This window comes from Antechinus flavipes, chromosome 1 (assembly GCF_016432865.1).
Source record: "Antechinus flavipes isolate AdamAnt ecotype Samford, QLD, Australia chromosome 1, AdamAnt_v2, whole genome shotgun sequence".
Taxonomy (NCBI): Eukaryota; Metazoa; Chordata; class Mammalia; order Dasyuromorphia; family Dasyuridae; genus Antechinus; species Antechinus flavipes.
In genome coordinates, this window is record NC_067398.1 from 412,713,289 (window position 1) to 412,726,420 (window position 13,132).

Genomic DNA, 13,132 nt, shown 5'->3' on the forward strand with positions numbered 1-13,132 from the left:
TAGAATTTGAACCTCAAAACTTTAAATAAAAATGTTAATAAATAAAAAATAATAAAAGTAAACTATTCCTGTGAGTTTTCCTGTTGGGATCTCTTTCAAAAAGTTATTAGTGGATTCTATCAATTTTAATTTTTACTTTATGGTTCTAGAATATTAAGAAAGTTTTTCTTGATAATTTCTTGAAAGATCATGTCTAAGCTTTTTTTTTTTTTTTTTTCCATGTCTTTCAGGTAAACCAATAGTTTTAAAATAATCTCTCCTGGATATCATTTTTTTAGGTCATTTGTTTTTCCAATAAAATATTTTATATTGTTTTCTTTTTTTTTTTCATTCTCTTGATGTTGGAATCCTTACAAAGTGTTAAGTCATTAGAGTTGATAGAGACAATAATTATCTAATTTAACATAGTTCAGTATGATTGATCTGATCCTACTAGGAGATGTTATGGGCCAGAACTTGAAACAAGATACTAAGTAGAACTGATAGAAACAATGCTTGTGTTCACACCTTTAGAGAGCTCATATAAGCAAGAAGCTCTTAGGCCCAGAGAGCACTCTGGGAGGAAACCCACAATCTCACTCTCAGAGAAGGAGCATAAATAGAGCTTCAGTGAGCCAGTCAAGTCAGTTCAGAGAGAAACCCTCTCTCGGAGGTGGAGTCGGATTCATTCCATCTTCCACCTTTGTGCTGGCTGGAGGCTGAAGGAAGCAGAGGCAAAGGACTAGCGGCAAGAGCTCTTGAAACCAAGCAGAAAGATAGGCCTCTAAGAAAAACTAACCGGGCTATTTTGGAAGGAGAAAATAAACATTTGCATTTTATCAGCTGGCTGCATTTGGAGTGATTATTACTTTTAACTGAAACTAAGGCTGCCTCCAGAAAACCTCCCCAAGAAACCTGCTCCCAAAGAGAGCCATTATACTTTAAAGAAGAGAACACCACATCTTGATTTTGTTTTATTGTTTCTAGATTTCTCTTAAAGTCATCAGCTTTCATTTGCTCAATTTTAATTTTGAAGGAATTATTTTTCTCAATGAATCTTTGTAATTCCTTTTCTGTTTGGCCAACTTTGCTCTTTAAGGAATTCTTCTCATTAGCTTTTTGCAATTCCTTTTGCAACACTCATTTATTTTCCCAAATTTTCTTCTACCTCTCTTACTTGATTTTTAAAATCCTTTTTGAGTTCCTCCATGATCTAAGACCAATTCTTATTTTTCTTGGACAATTCTGACTTTGTTATTTTTTTCTGAGAGTGAATTTTTAGTTTCCTGCCAACCATAGTAACTTTCTATGGTTAGAATTTTTTTCTATGTTTGCTCTTTTTTTCTATCCTATTACTTAACTTTTAACTCGTTGTTAATGTAGGGTTCTATTTCCAGTGTGGAAGATGCAATGAGCTTCAGAAATTTTTGTAGGTATTTTCAGAGATTCTCTTAGGGGCCTATAAGTTTTCAGTTCTTCCAAGGTGGTATGATGCATGCAAAAATATGTTTACTCCTCTCCTGGCCTGTGCTCTTTTTTGTCCTAGAATGTTGAGGAGGGTCCCTGTTCCACTGCTGCTGCAAGTTCTTGTGTAATGGCACTCTTGCATACTAGGACTGTGAGCCAGAACTATGTTCTGGATCTGAGTATGGACAAAACAACAGAGTCCTCCCTCAGTGCTAGCAAAGAGATCTCCTTCCCCATAACCATCTGTGGGTTGAAACCTTCAAAACCCACTCCTGATTCAGTGGCTTCCAAGGCCCACTCCTTGTTTTCTGATTTCCCCGAGCCTTTTCACCTTAGGGAGACAAAATTTCTTGCCAACCTTTTAAGCCATCTTTGGTATCTGAGAGGTCTAGAAACTGCCACTGCTGCCATTGATACAGAAGCTGTCAATGACTTCTCCTGCTTTAGTAGGGCTTTGGTTATAACGGTGTGGCCTATGCCACAGTTGTATTCCACTCTGACCCTGGTCCAACATACTTTTCCTGTTGACCTTCTAAATTGTCTTCAGCTGGAAAATTGTTTCACTCCATCTTTTTGTGAATTCTGGCACTCTAAAATTTGTTTGGAGTCATTATTTAAAGGTATTTGGTAGAGTTTGGAGGAGAACTCTGGCAAGTCCCTACTTTTACTCTGCCATCAAGATTCCACTTCTTTATTGCTGATTGATTAAAGATTCTCATGGAATATCACACTGAGCCAGTTGTAGTATATATGACTTCAGAAATGTGTCCCTTCTGTTTGCTCTTCTTTACAGGTTTTACCAGCAATATGACATCTCTTATTGTTGTAACAGAAACTTTTATAATTACATTAATACTATCAAATTAGCCATGGTATGGGTAAACAATTATATTTATTTGGGTATTATATACTATTTAATTTTGAATTTACTTTGTAGGTTAATTAGCTGAACTTTAAGTCACTGTTTCAAATGCTTTCCTCAGCTTTGAATTCACTTGACTGAACAAACTCTTAACTTTTTTTTTCTTTTATGGTTTTTCTGATGCAAATGGTCTTGTAGTGACCTTCTAGAAATAACACTGTATTTTAAAATGAATATATAAAAATTATTGAAAGGATTAAAACTATCACTCCTCAGGCTTTGACCTCATCAGATCTGACATGCTGAGGGCCCTCACTTCTGAATTCTGCAGTTCAATTCAGCACCTTTAATTATGACCTTAAGACATAAACATTTTCTCACTGTACCATTAAGGGAAAATGAGCATAGGGCAGGGAACAAGTGTTATTAATATGTGCACTGACTGCATTTTAAAAGGTAGTTTGGAGGTTTAAAGTGGGCTAAGCACATGTTCTTCCTTTCCTCTTGCTGCATAGAGCCCATCTCTCCATTCTTTAATACCTTCAACATATGGCAATCTGGAGAAAGGAAATCAAAATCCAATTATTCCACTTGGTGAGAGACAAGGTTCAAATAATAAACTGAAACTAATCTTGTGATTTGTCTAGGGAATTCATTTATTCAGGTTTTCTTTAACTGTTAAATATGTGATGAGAGCACCTCTGACTTAGAGAAATAGAAATTTTGAGTAGGCAACTATGTGATAAACCATATTCTCTAAACACAGATATAGTATAACTTCACATATAAATAAGCATCCATATGAAACTGGTTAGAACTGTTCATAATTTGAATATTCAAAAACCCAAATAGGAATGTAAACTTCCAATAGTCCATAATGAAAACATAGAACTCACATCTTGCAAGTAAACTCTGTCCTAGAAGTATTTTCTGCCCCTGTACCCCTTTTCTCTTATTGATAGGTCCCTACCAGGAACTCCATTAAATTAGGGTATACAAATCAGCCATCCCTTCATTTCTTTCCAAGTTGCACTAAGTGGGATTTCTCCATACTACAGAAGTGTCTTCATTTTAGATTATTTATTTTACTTCAGCCCTGAAATATATATGTCTGTTCCCCAGAATTGTATCCTCTCACACCTCAATTTCCCAGCACCTTGACTTAAAGTGTATACTCAAAAACTATTGAACAAATGAGGAAATGAATAATCCCTCTTTCAGGATTTATATATAATAGATCATCTTGGTTTATAAATCTACTAGTATTATACCTCCTTGGAGAAAGAGATATATCTTATGCTGAGATATATCTCAGCATAAGGCAGCATAGCAAGAACTCTCTGGGTCCCCTCTGTTGATAGAGTGTAATAGGAGAGGGTCTAGAAATATTTTGCCTTTTGAGCAGAAGTCCGAACTACTCTTTAAATATAGTTCGAAAGAACTTGTCCTTGGTCCCACTTGGTTTCTGATATCACTACCTACTAAAATTCCTGATTTCTAAACCCTAATAAAAGGCTCCAGTTTTCCTGACTTTTTTTGGCTCCTAAGCATGCTTGATTGCTGATTCCAGACATACGCTATAACTAATTCAGTAATATAAAGGGAAGAGCCCTTGATTTGAAATCAGAAAGTCTATATTCAAACCTAAATTTTACTCAATATATGCTTTGTCTTTGATAAGCTGTAGAAGACTGTATTCTCTGTAGATATCAGCTTATTTATCCATAAACTAAGAAGGATTGGAATCCATAATATTTCTTGGCACAATACACTCCAGACAACAAGAGTGTTTGCTAAAATTCATTCTTGAAGGAAAGAGAACATATAAAGTTAAAAATGGGAAAGCAGGGTGAGGTAATTTGAAGTATCTTAAAAGCTATCTAGTCTCAAACTGGATAATATTAACATGTACTCACCTAAGTATTAAGCTAATTTCTCTAGGCCTAACATAGATTTCTTGATTTTTCTTTAGGTCAAGAGTCAGGGTATCTGAATCCATGATGGTCCCTAGAAAGAATGAAAAATTCCTCACCAGAATACCCTCACTTCTTCATAGAACTAATCCAACTGAATCCCTGAATGAAATTATATTGTTTCATTCTATAGTACTACACTCACTAAAAGTAAAAATATAAGTCTTCATGGTTTCCTGTTTGTTGTTTAAAGTGTTCTGTTCCCATTTTTATGTCATTTCTTGCTATCTATCTTCGTCCCATCAAAAGAAAAATGAGAAGAATAAAAGAATAAAAGGGAGGCTTCCCATCACTTCAAAATTAAAATAATCAAATCCACCAAGATTCATCTACACAGTTCATAAACTAAGAATATTTCTTTATAATTATATGAAAATGTCACACATTGTAAAAATCCATAGTTAGCACAGAATGAAATGTAGAGAAGTGACCCAACTAAGGAAATTATACTGTAATTAATTTCTGGAGAAGTTTCGTCAATTATCCTCAAGGGTATGTATGTATCTTGGTTGGTTAAATATGTGAACTTTATAGATGTCCTAGTTTCCTAAGTCTTTCAAATTTCACAGTATAATCAAAGTAGCAGGTTATAAAAAAAAAAAAAAGTATCAGGCAAACAGAACCCAATCTTGGTTTCAAATGATTTTATGATGTCAGTTCAACAACTTGATCATATTGCTTGGCTTGTAAAATGTTAAGACAGCTATCAGACTGTTTTTAATTTACTCTCTTGCCCTGGATCTGCTCGAGTTCTTGTAACATTCTGTCAGCATTCCTTTTGTACTGAATACCAATGAGACGTTCTACTGTGATTTCTTGTTTTTAAGAAAATGTAACAACAGAACCACAAATGATGTAAGTTTTAAAAAGGATATTGACTTGCATTTCTTCAACAAAGAAATAAAAATACATTTAAACAACATCTGTAAACATAGGATAAAAATGTAGCATGATATAAATCTATAGAACATGCATATATAGCTCCCTATAGTATGTTAATTTTGTGAACACACATGGCGATATTGCTACCACTCAAATACTGAATTCCAGTTACATAAAGAGAAAATACACAAAGTGTTACATTATTTCTCTGCTACCTTTCTCCCAAAAGAGATATTTCAATGATTTCATAATGTTTTTTAAAAGAGCATTAGAAAGAAGATTTTTAGAGAAATATCAGAGAAGAGTGAATTCTAACCTTTGCCATTTGCATTATATGTAACTTTCTTTTTTAAAAAACTTTAATTCCTTATAATTTTTGTTCCTTGCTTCCAACACTGTTTTAAAGGCACCCAGGGAATTATTTTAAAAGATTTTAAAAATTGAGTCTTCTTCTATCCTCCCCCATTCAACAAAGAAAATAATTGGCATCTATATATTTTCTTTCATACCTTTTTTAAGCCTTCATGAGACTGACCTGTGTGTACAATGCAGCCATACGTGTTGAAATATGAGAAGGAAATAGATTATTACAAATAATTTCTATCAGTTTACATTATTTTTTGTTATAAACAGAAAGATATATTGAATATAAGGTCTCTTTTTTTTTTTTGACTTCGTGACATAAGTTGACTCAGTAGAGATATCTCTCCTCAAGCAATTAATCTAATATATGTGTATGTGTTTGTGTAAGTGTTATGTATATACACATATGTGTATGTATATTCATACATATGCACATGCATATATATGGAATATTATATAATCTGGAGAAACAGAAATCTTAATCTTCAAATCATATAATATTCCATGAAATATGCCTACAGAAATGGCTCTTTTCCAAGATCTATTAATCACTGATATTTTTAAAAATTGAGATATATTTCTAAAAAGTATTTACTAGTCGTATAGAAGATAGGCAAATTCAAATTAAAATTACTCCTTTAATGCCAGATTTCTTTAAAGACATATTTAAAGAGATTCATGCTATAAATTACAACATAGCCTCCAACTTCACAAAGCCTCCTCAATGATATCCACAAAAATACAAAACGAGATGAGAATTTTTCTTATTATTTTGGAAGGAGGAATCAAATTGAATAGAAAATATTGACTAAATTATAACATGCAATTAGAGAGATAAGTTATCACATTAACATATATATAATGTTTGTATCTTCAACAAGTACTACAGAAGAATAAAAAGCTGTTCCCAGACTAGGTAAGAGCAAAAGTTCAGTTTAACCATCTTTTTATCTTCACATTCTCCTAGTAATGCTATGTAGTAATAAATCATAAAATAGTACAGGGATTTTCTCTTTTTATGTTTTCCAAACTACAATGTAGTCATTGGAATGAGGGGTGTAGATTTCTCTAGTCCAGGAACTGAAGATGGCAACTTGTTGAAGAAGTAAGTTATGAAAAGACTGTCCTTTACCAAATGACCCTAAGAAATTAAGTAAGTGTTCAGCAATACTTCCAATTGCCTTTGCATTCTAAATAAAGTGTTATGGGCTAGTTGAATAATCTGTATTTCTTCTATATTTTTGCTAAATGTCTGGATTTTTTTCAGCATTTCAGTCATCTTATATGTTGAGCAAAATAAAAGTCATTTCTTATTCAATATCAATAGATTTCCTAGAGAGTCAAACTCGGGAGTGGAAACAAAGGCAAAAAGCTATTAGGACGTTTTTGCATCAGTACCCATGATGAGACCTAGGTCTGAGTCAGTCAGAAACAAAGTAATAAGTTGGCTCTTCCAAAAGGAATACCTCCTCCCAGAGACTCAGTTCCTAACAATTTTGGAGGAAATATATTAAAGGAAGTTTCTATTAGACTGTGAGGGGGGCAAGAAGTATTTTTTTTACCTCTTTGTTTTGTATGCCCAATGTTTAGTACCTAGCCCCACATTTTTCATCTGATGCCCTGCCTGATTTCAACTTCATGGAATAAGGTATCACTGTATCAGTTAGACCTTGGTGTCCTTTTCTCCCCAATCTGGTTTCCTGCTTACTTTTATGTGTCATCTCCCCTTTTAGAATATTAGCTCCTTGAGGTCAAATATTGTTTTTTTTTATTAATTGGATACTCAGCACTTAATGCAGTATAGGTACTGAATACATATTTATTGCATTGGAGAGTGAGTATTTAATAGATATTTGTTTATTGATTAACTGATTTGGGACCAATCAAATAGTTCCCTATGTTCTCTTAGAAAGTAACTAGAATCCAACATTACTTTTACGTTAAGTTCCATTATAAGAAAAGTGCATACTCAATAATCTTATCTTGCTCAACAGAATCAATTCCACTAACCAATAAACATTTATTGAACACTTATTATGTGCTAAGCTTGAGGATATAAATAAAGGCAAACACAGTCCTTATTCTCAAGGAATTCACAATTTAATGGGAAAAACAGCATACAAATAACTATGTACAAAAAAGACATGTACAAAAAAGGATAAGTTAGAGATAATTTCATAAGGAAGAATTATAACATTCAGAAGGACTGAGCAAAGTTTCTTGATTTTTCAGGGAGACAAGTGAAACTAGGGAAGGAAAACATAGAATTGATGAAACCAAGAATGCCAGTGAAAATGCATTGAGTTGGAATATGGAACTATATCCCCTAAGTAGTTTACCAACCACAAACAAGCCAGTATCAAGAAGGATGGAAAGATAGGAAGAGGTCAATTTAGGACAGGATTTAAAAGTCAAATAAAGAATTGTTAGTCTGATTCTATAATTAATAAGCAGCCACTGGAATTAAGAAGATTACGTTGACAGCCTAGTTGAGGAGAAACTAGAAAGGGGAGCTAATTGAAGTAGTAAAATCAATCAGAAGGCTATTCAAATATTCTAGATTTGAGAAGATGAGAGCCTGTGGAATGGTATGAATCATGTTAAAGGAGAGAAAGGGTTGCATACCAGAGATGTTACAAAAATAGAATCAATAAGACTTAGAGGGAAAAAGAGGTAGTAAAAGACTGTGTCTGACTCTGAGAATCCTTTTATGTAAAGGGATTCATTACCTCTCTGTCTAATAGATGATGAATTCTTTGGCCATGGCAACCCATAGAATAAAAAAATCTCTATGATATTAGGACTAAGTATAGAAAGACCTGCTTTCTTTGTAGCATTCTTTGGAAGAGTTACCTAAAACAGGAACAAATATTATCCAGAAAATCAAGATTTGATGGAAAATAAATCTATTCTTAGTATCAATAGTAACATGGCTCTGTTAAAGCAAAGCAGCAAAAGGAGGAGGCTATACTTTAGTAAAACCTGACTAAATAATTCCATACTTTAAAAATCAGATAAATTAAATAGATTATTCACATTTTGAGCAAAAGGATTCATGCCAGGAGTACTTGAAACAGAAAACTTTTATGGTGAATTTAAAATATGATTCAATTTTTACACACTTTGAAAGTAAACATTGTTGTATACAATGAGGCATATTCATACTTTTCTAAAATATTCCTCTCAGACTTCCAAGGCTGCTCAATCAATAGGAAGAGAAATAAATAATAGGATACAGTCCAAAAAGTGTTAATTCTCTTAAGCAAATTCTAGCTTATGATATTTACACTTCAGGTGAATGTATCAAAGTGGCAATTATTTTTGGAATTGCTAGCTAATTACTCACATCTGCTTCTTACTCTGCTGTCTGAATATCTTACTTCTCCATATGTCAAATATCATATCATACCACTTTTACCAGTAAGATATTGTTGGTGAGAGGAAATAATAAGTTCTCAGATCTCTGGGGGAAGCTGCTTGTTTTATGCTGTTTTGATAAGTATTTTTAGCACAAGTAAGAAGTCCTGTATTAGAGTCTTGCCTGCTGAGAGGATTAATTGTAGGTATCTAGCCCACTAACCCTTCCAAAATCCCACCTCCTGCCATCAGAAACAATGGTGTTAGGCACTTGAGTGACACTTTTTCTGTCAAAATATAGAGTCCCACCTGGTAGTGCAGCTGGTGCAAGGAATGGCAGATTGCCAGCACCTCTTACTTTTGTTCATTTTCCTCTTAATTTGTATGAGACACATAAGACAAAATATCCAACATTCACAGGCCTACTTCTGACTTGGAGGAACTAATGAATATGCAGTAAAATAATACAATAACATAATCCTAAAATAAGCATAGAATTATAAATTTTCCAACCTGGAAGAGACATTTTTGAAATAATAAGGTTCATCTTCCTTAATTCAGAAATGAAAAATTTGAGTCCCAGAGAAGTGAGATAATTTTCCATACTAGTTAATGACTTAAGTGGGAATGAAATAGCTGTCTACTTTAATAATATTTCTTTAATACATCTAACATAAAGAAATGTACATATAATTCAGTAAATAATAATACAGCTCTTAGACAAGCATTTAATTAATGTTCATTGCTATAAATAGTTTTATAAAGAATTTAATCCATTCCAACGTTTATTAAGCATCCTGCTATTCCATAGTACTATTTAGTAGACAATGAAGATAGAACAACTCCTCTCCCAAAAGGAGAAACATTTTAACCACAGTCCCTATTTTCAAGAAGCTGGCATTCCACTAGAAGTATACACAGATAAGCAAATTCAAAATAGAAAGATTCTAAATAATTTCAAGTTAGAGAGAACTGATGATTGATAGTATATTAAAATGGGTCATATGGAAGATAACAAATGAACTCTTCTTTAAAGGAAGTATTTATAAAAAGTAGATGTGAAGAAAGTACACGCCTAACGTGGAGCACTATTAGTACAAAAGCAAAGTGCTAAAAGATGAAAAATCATGTGTTATCATGACAATTTGATGAAAATAAGGAAATATGTGAAGGTGAATAATGAGAAATTAGTCAATGACAACTGGTTGGATCCAGTTTATAGGCTATGTACCAGACTATGGATTTTGTATTTTATCCTGGAAGTAATAGAAAACCACCAAATATTTTTTTAAAGTTCCAACTCAAAAAGGAGTTGATGAGTAGGTATCATGATAAAACCTCTACTTTAGGAATAATATCAATTAGGCAATAATGTCAAAGATGGATTGGAGAAAGTAATGATATAGAAATAACAGATCTTTCCAATAGCATAGATGAGAGTTTGAATAGAAACTTAAAAAGAAACTATGGGAATGGAGAAAAAAGGCAATGATTATTTACAAATGAGAGGAGGAAGTGAAGAAAGAAGGAAGAAAAGAAGAAAGAGTCAGAATTTAATGTTTATTAAAGGTTAGAATTTTATAAATTTATGTTTAAAAAGCAATGGGGAAAGGAATCATCACTAAATGAAAACTCTTTGTACACTGATATACTAGACACTGATAAGCGTCTCCATATATTATCCAGAAAGAGATTTTCACATCACTTCTTAGCATGTTTTTTATTAATGTATGCCAGAATTTATGAATAATACAGATATATGTCTGTATTTCATGATCAACAAATTATCAAGGAAAATGAAAATACAGTTTTGAAGGAAGAAATGTGAATTTTTTATAACCACATGAGAAGCTGATGAAATTTCCTAATAATCAAATACATTTAGAGTTTAGCAAAACTATGATCCTACTTGATAATCAATAATTTTGATTGATAATCAAAAGACAGCAAAAATCATTAAAATTCAATATAATGGACAGAACATTATAGAAAAATAGTAGACTAGTATATCACTGAGGAAACATTAGACTCCAGTAATGTTTTTGTAGTGGCAATATACATTGAATGATCAATTAATCATACCATTTATCTTTGTGAGCCATTTCTTAGATTTTATTCTAAACATATCATTTCAAAAGTTTATATTTAAACTTACATATATATGTATACATGCATAGCTATAGAAAAAATTAAATTTATTCTTTAAATTGATCCAAAAGTACATAGAATTTATATGCTTAGAAATTATAGGAATAACTGAATAAATCATAGTACATTAATAAAATGAATTATTATGATAGTGTAAAAATGAAAAATATGATGAGCACAAGGCAGTGAAGTGATATTACAGATAGTGCTGCATTTTTCAAAATGTTATCAGTCATTCATAACTCACACCTACTTTACTGCAGTCAAAAACAGAGGCTATAGCTGTAAAGAATCATGGGATAATAAAGTTCAACTCCATTTATTTTCTTTTTTTTTTCTGAGGCAATTGGGGTTAAGTGACTTGCCCAGGGTCACACAGCTAGGAAGTGTTAAGTGTCTGAGGCCACATTTGAACTTGGGTCTTCCAGACTTCAGGGCTGGTGTTCCATCCACTGTACCACCTAGCTGCCCCATCCTTTTTCTTTCTAAATGAGAAAATTAAGAACCTTAAAGATAATATGCCAAGTTCAAAATAACAAGTGGTAAAAGTCAGATAGGAACTCTTAGATTCTGCCTTTACATCCAGAACACTCTATTATAGCAAGCTGAAGCTGAAATCCAAAGAAATGAAGTCACTTTCATAGTCATATCACTATTAAGTGCGAAAGAAAAGATTTAAATACATTCTCTGGCAAGGTGAAATTTCAGAGTCTTTTCAGCTTCACTGGACTCTATAATCAAAGAAAACTAGTAAGTTTTCCCAAATCAACTTTTTTGTACCATATTTCACTTCATCTATTGTAACTGAACATTAATGTTATCAGTGAATAGCTATGATAATAACTGTTGTCCAAGGGGTGACAGAAAGACAGAAAGAGATAAAGTGGGAGGGGGTTATTAATTCTCGAACATAAAAATGCCATTTCAATATATCAATTGAATATATTATTGAATATATTATTATGTTACTTTTAAATGATGGTTTCTTTTTTTAAAGCACTTTCATGAAATATTTTCTCATTTGCTCCTCACAATAACCCTGTGAGATTGCTAAGGAAGGCGTTCTTTTTGATAGACCAGGAAAAAAGAGAAACAGGAGAGGTTAACAGACTTGTCCAAGTAGTGGAAGTAAAACTAGATAAGAGGTATCCTGACCTAATTCCAAGTTCAGTAGAAGGTTTTACTACATCACACTGAGCAAAAGATCTATTATTGATGAATCAATCTAGGCATTTGGAGCCAGTATCTTTCTTTTGATGCTATCAAATAAAATACCTTTCTATCTATTTTTCTTTTTGTAAGGATAGTACAAACTTTGGAAATACCTTTGGGTAACAAAATGGCTTTCACCCTCAATTTTCATGATTTTTATGTTATTGACAATAATCCTTATTCTAGTTAGCACCGCCAGTGAAAAATGTAGTTCAGGTCAATCATATTTTCAGAACTCAGCATTTAATGAAGCACTACTACCTGTGCAAAGGGCATCATTAACTTAGACAATTAAGTTCAATGTCCCAGTTACTATGACAAGTGCTAGCTACTATGTTTAGCTTCTTGACTTTATCTTTTGCACTGCTTAATATTGCTTGGTTGCTCTTCTGCCTCCTGAGAAAGAAAAATCACATTTCTGGGATTTTTTTGGGTCTTTTTCCAATTCTCCCTACTGCCAAAGGGTGATAAACATGGATTGTCACCATAATTAAATCAAAATGCTATTCTAAGAAGGTTGGCTCAACAAAAGGGTTACTTCCCTTTAAGTTAAGATGGTTACTTCTAATACAATCTAATCATTAACTCCAAGGCCATTTCTGAGGACATTTCTAGCTATTCTCAATAACTAAAACTGGCTTATGGCTCTGCTAATATACTTTAAAATAACAGTACAATTCATAGACAAAAATTGTATTGCAATATGCATCATTTGCTCCTTAACATACTGTTTTCTTTACCAATTACTAGGCAAGAAGTTTTCAGTTAATATATCAATATAGCATTTTCATTCACTGACTTTTTCAGCTGTTCTTCCTCTCCCCTGCTCCTTAACAGTTCCACCCCATCCTCCTCCTACACTCTAAAAATAGCCTCACTAAAAAGTCAA